A 6,282-nucleotide genomic window follows, 5' to 3' on the forward strand; every position below is an offset into this window, starting at 1 on the left:
CCACACAAAGCAAAAGTATAGTTAGTTAAATTTAGCTTCCCTACATTTAAATGTGACGGTCTGAGGAATGGAAGGCCTAAAAGAAGCTAGCTGGCTATCTCCCACTACCCTCTCCTTGGAGATGGGAAAAAGTTGGCGACTATCTGTAGAGGGTCGGGACAGCAGAACAAGAAGCTCATCTGAGAAAAGGAAGGCTCACCTGTTATCCCTAAATTTAGTGTAGGCCCAGAGACATCCCCATATTTTAGAATACGAAATAATGTCCACCCAGGCCACCCAGAACCGTGGCCTGAGGATTGCCATTTGCCAGACGTGATCTCCTGAAATCTCCTCAAACACGTGTGTGTGTGTGTGTGTGTGTGTGTGTGTGTGTGTGTGTGTGTGTGTGTGTGTGTGTTATGTTTTTGTTTTTCTGAGCCATTTAGCAGGGCCCTGCTGTGTCCCTTACTTGTACACACACACACACACACACACACACACACACACACACACACACACACACTTTCACTTACTTTATCTCCTTCTTTCTCTCTCAAACTCCTGGCTTGCTACTCTGTGTGTGTGTGTGTGTGTGTGTGTGTGTGTGTTCACTCAATTCTTGGAAACTCCAAAAATCTGGGATCTTCACCTCTAAGACCATCCATCTGCCACCTTGGAGATACCTGGTGACATTTGGAGACCTTTTGGCTGTCTCACGAAGGTACCATTTGCATCAAATAGGTAGAGAATAGGATGCTAAATATTCTGAAACATGCAGGAAACTCCCCTACAACATGTCCATAGTTGTGGTTAACAAACCTCAGACTAATCTTCGTTATCTTCAAGGAAAGATGGAAGCTATATAATAAGTGCAGAATCATTGTCAGGTATTTGTAGTTACCATTATAACAAAGTCAATGTTTATCTGCACATATTATGGATGTGTGTGTCACTATGCTAAATACATGAAAATACCCACTTATTATCTCGAATAGTATCATTGCATATGTCTTGTGATTAAAATATTTTGTTGCCAGGTGTTTGTGGCTTATGACTGTAGTCCTACCTATTCAGGAGGCTGAAATCTGAGTATCAAGGTTCAAAACCAGCCCAGGTAGATAAATTGGAGATTCTTGTTGTTAATTAACCAGCCCAAAAGCTAGAAGTGAAGGTATGGTTCAAGTCTTAAAGCAGTGGCTTTTACCACAAAGATAAGCAGGAGTTAAAGGACCTAAGTTCAAGTTCTAGCTCTCTCTCTCTCTCTCTCTCTCTCTCTCTCTCTCTCTCTCTCTCTCTCACACACACACACACACACACACACAAATCTAACATATTTTGTTAAAAATGTTAATGAGCCAATGTTTATGATCATTTCTTATAAAATATATAAATATACAAGCACATATACAAACACTATATAAAAATGTATTTGGACACAATGCTAAAAAGAGCAAATTAAATTTCTTTTATTCCATTAAGAATGCTTTCTTTTAAAGTGTTTCCAGTTATAAAAACCAGGTGACTTTACGTTACATTCAACCAAAAAAAAACTGTTTTATACTTCTCTTCAAACAAAATACAATCGAGGGAGGCTTGGCTGAAACCTATTACTGCAGGCGGGGCAGACCGCTGGAGCCAAGGCTGCCACTGATTCTGTCCTACAACAAGCAGCAAAGTGAAAGAGATACACAGCATTTCAAATAAATCAATCCCCTTTATTAGCTTCCTCTCTTTAGTGGTTGCTTTTACTGTATGTTTTGTGGACCAAGTTAATCATTTTCATGTAAAGATCAATTTCAATATGCACTTTTATTTGAAAGTGGTCAGATTTTGTAGAGAAGGCAATTGGGAGGAGAAGTGGGAAGGTATACGCTAGACTTTGTTGTTTCCAGGGATCCAACCACTCTGTGAATTTCTGATAACAGAATACAAAAATGTTCTGATATTATTTCCAACTGTTGTTTAGTTAAAGCTGTGTCCTGGCCAAGATCAGGCATGTTTTCTAATGTAGGCCAATTATATAGTCTCAGTGTATAATCTGCATCCTGAGTAGAGTAACCAAAGTCTGAAAAGGATTAAGAATTGTTTGAATGGAGGTGCCTCTGTAAGACTACTGAGTAGAATTTATTATCTTCTATAAGCCCTAATCTGTCCTGTTTCCTGTCCATTCTCATGTACCACTCTCCTATCTCCTTCAGTGTACACAGGGAATTTCCAAAGCAAATGCCAACAAATCCCTTATATTGCTTAAACTAACTAAAATATATTTTTGCTTGCTTAAACCAAGGCCAGGCTAACTGTTTTGGGTAAAAACACTGGATTAGTTAAGGTATTAAAACACTCTACTCACATTTATGAATATAGGACTCAGATACCATCTTTCTGTTTCTCCTTTATTTAACCATTTACCCAATTTATGCCTCAGTTATTACATATGAAGGAAAAATGTTGACAAATATCTTACCAATTAAATGAATCAACAAGACTACTACTCTAGTTTCCTGTATGTAAGTTTACCTGAAAATATCAGTACATAATTATATCTTTAATCCTCTGAAATTTGTATATGCACACTTACTAAAGGACTCATGTAACTTCTCAGTTAAGGAACACAGTCAAATTTAGATAATATTAAAGGCAATATACAGAATATGTACATCCACAGTACATGGTTATGTAAGCATACATAATTATACCTGATAACACTCTACATTCCCTTTTGGGAATTCTATGAAATGAACTTTCATAAAATTAGTATTAAACAAACAGTTTTATAAAACCTGCAAATATTATTAACAGTGAAACTTATGTTTTGGTTTTTATCTACTTGTTACGCACTAAACAAAGGCTTTCAGTGAGAGTACATGCCTTATATTAAAGGTATTTGACAGCGCTTTCTTCAAGTCCCTTCAACTAGCACTGACCAAGTAACTTTGTAAAAAGACAGTCAAATAATATGTGTGGAAATATACACACATAGCACATTTATTCTGTAAATACTTCAAGTAAGCTGCCTTGGGAACATTCTAGGCTATCATGTTAGCTGACTAAATATCTTGGACATGCTGTCAGGTCTCCACACACTTTCTCAATTGAGAATTGAGCTGAAAATTGAGGGTAAACTCAGCTTGCAGGCATAGTTCCAAGTGAGTCCCATTCTCAGGCGTCTCCCACAATTCTTAGTCCATGTCTGCTTTCAGAGTATCCAGTAATACAATTAGCTGTGTCCATACTGCTAAAAGAACGTGGCCTTCCCAGAAGTCTACTAGGTATAAAATCCTTTGAGACACAGAACAGCAACAAAAGAAATGCATAAAAAGATTGAAGAATGTATATACTTAATAGATGAAAAGAATCAGTTACATGGCAAAAAGTTAAGGATGAGGTTCACCAGACTGATGCTGGCATCAGACTTCCTGACATTCAAATCCCTGCTTAGCAGTTTAAGAGCTGAGTGACCTCTGCAAGACCCTTGGTATAAACCTAAGCAGCCTTGGTTTCCTTCTCTGCAAAATAGGCAATGCATATTTTATTAAAAAATTCAATATTGTAGTGTGCAAAATAAAAATATATAAGCCCAAGGTTCCTTTGGCCTTCCCTGATTTAAACTGTGATTTAAAAAATCACTGGTCATTAAATAAAAAGCGCTAAATAAAAATCTTCAAAGTAAAGATGTCATTGACCCACAAGCTATTGAAAATATATGACTGAGTTTAATCAAAACTCTTTACTAAGAGAGAAAATTGAGGCCTAATGACTATTAAACATAAGTTAATTTTAAGACCAATTTATATTGCTTGTGTTCCTATAAAGTTACCTAATTGCAGCATTCAGTTTACCAAATTATCTACCATACACATTGAAAGAATTGTTTGTACCAGTGCAAAAATGGTGGATCTGTAACTTCAGATTCTGGATAAAAAACATACATAAAAACATATATATAAACATATATATAAAACATATATTTGAATGTTTATATATTTTTTCCTGTAGAAGTTGAGTTTGTTAGCTAATCTACTTATTGCTAAGGCCTTAATGATCCAGTTATAATTTATTCAAGTCACATGAAAAGTTGGACATTTTCTTGCTGTCATATCTGAAGTCACCCTTACTTGAGAAAACAAATTATTTTCAAGTTAAATACAGTGAAAGAAATAATTATCAAAATACAATGCAAAAATCTTCATTTTTCATGGGATCCCCACTGGGCTACACAGTAAATGCCAGGCTGACCTGGGCTATTTAGTGAGACCCTCTTTTTAAATGAACAAACAATAACTCACAGACCGTTATAGATAGTTGAAGCAAGCTTTTAAATTCAGCTTAACAGGTCAGTTAAATAATAGAAAATTTGAACAAAAACAGCACCCCCAAAAGATATTTTTATGCTTATTACCGCTGACAAGTACTGTGAACTTAAGAATAAAGCGACGAAATACAGCAGAGTCTTCACACCATAAGAAGCCCAGTCAGCAAAGTCAGTGAGACCGCTCTTACATCTCTAATTAACCAGCAAAACGGGAGACCGAAGGCATGGCTAAATTGTTATAGTGCCAGCCATGAATAAGCAAGCTGAGGTTGATGGAGGCCTTAAGTCCAAGAATCTGCAGTGGTGCACAGAAGCGATTATACACAGAAAGAAAAGGTGACGAGGGAAGGAATGGTAGGGGAAAAACAGAGGAGGAGGTAACAATGCTCAACAGGAAATGTACTCATTACCTTACTCATGTAACTGTAACCCCTCTGTACAGTATCTTTACAATAAAATATATATATAAAGAAAGAAAAGGTGAAGAAAGCTTAAGTGATAAGTAGCACACCATTTAACATACAAATAGAGACCTTAATAAGGAAAACAGAAAGACTAAGGGCCAAAAACCTACTTAAAGAAAGTTCCTCAAATATTTAGATATATGGATATTAAGATTCGGGAAGCTGGTTCTTCAAAAAGAAAAACAAAAGCAACAAATTTTAGCTAGATTAAGAAAAAAGAAGAAAAAACTCATACCTGAAACTGTAGAACTACTACTGTTGGTTGGATAGAAAAAAAAAGAGAGGTCACCTTTTGAGAGGTCAAATTGGGAGTCTTTATTAGAAGGCTAGGGAATGCAGGCAGACATGTTGCAAACACCTACAGCCCTGCAAATACACTTAACACTGTCATAAAACTAAGCCATGAGAGCCAGAGAGGAAAGAAAACACAGAAAAGCAATACCACAAACCAGATCAGCTCCCATGCCGAGCTGAAATGGGACACCATGGTGACTGAGAAAAGACAGGAGACAGGACATGAATACAGACATGTGGCATGGTATAATGGTGCCTGAGTGGGTCCAGGCCTAAATAGGGTCAGATCATTGAGCAGCCATGGGAAGCTTGAGAGTTCACAATCTAAAGGACTGGCAGGACCAGTAACCTATTGTCCAAGTCTCTGCCCCTGCCTGTAGGAATTCAGGCATGCACATCACCTGGAAGGTGCCTCTTCTCTGCCTCCACCATGAAGACAAGCTGGCACCAATTAAACCCAATACCCTATCATCCACCCTGTGGCCAAGATGGTACCAGTTAGATTCAACAACCCTCCTTTACAACAAGGGAACAGAGAATGTTGTTTCATCACATTGATCTGGGCAAAATTGTCTGACTTAATTTGTTGCTTATCCAACAACTTACAAACTGAAAAAAAAAATTGCAAACTATGCATCTGATAAGGAAATGAATACCAACTTATTCAATCCTCCTCACCACTGTTCATCAAGATAATGCAAATAAAACCACAATAAACAGTCTGAGAAGGTGGCTCAGTGGCAGAGTGCTTGCCTTGAATGCATGAGGCCCTGGATTCTATTCCCCAGCACAACATAAGCAGAAAAAAAGCAGGAAGTGGCACTGTGGCTCATGTGGTGCAGTGCTAGCCTCGAGCTGAAGAGCTGAGGGACAGCACCCAGGACCAGAGTTCAGGCCCCACGACCAACCAAAAACAAAACAAAACAAAACCACAATAATCCTGTTAGGATGATTATTATCAAAACAATGCGAGGTAGATGTTGACAAGGAAGTAGGAAATAGGCAATGACAGATTCTGAGAATATAAGTGAATATGGGCATTTTGAAAATCAGTTCGGGGATGTGTCAGAAAACTTAAAGCAGAATTACTATATGATTCAGTGATTTACTTTTGTGTATAAATATTTCATAATTCCATTTACATGTGGAAAGTAAAAAGATAAAATTCATAGATGTATAGAGGAGAATAGTGATTACCAGGGTTTATGGAAGAGGTTAATGAGGAAAGAGTTT

At 37.3% G+C, this 6,282-nt stretch overlaps 1 protein-coding gene across 7 annotated transcripts in view; it reads right to left on the reverse strand.

Moving 5' to 3' along the window:
- Positions 1-6,282, reverse strand: part of Fhit (fragile histidine triad diadenosine triphosphatase) — a 1,324,198-nt gene that overhangs the window by 630,865 nt on the left and 687,051 nt on the right. The window lies entirely within an intron of this gene.

Source organism: Dipodomys spectabilis, unplaced genomic scaffold (genome assembly GCF_019054845.1).
Source record: "Dipodomys spectabilis isolate Male_0828 unplaced genomic scaffold, ASM1905484v1 ptg000054l, whole genome shotgun sequence".
In the NCBI taxonomy this organism is placed as follows: domain Eukaryota; kingdom Metazoa; phylum Chordata; class Mammalia; order Rodentia; family Heteromyidae; genus Dipodomys; species Dipodomys spectabilis.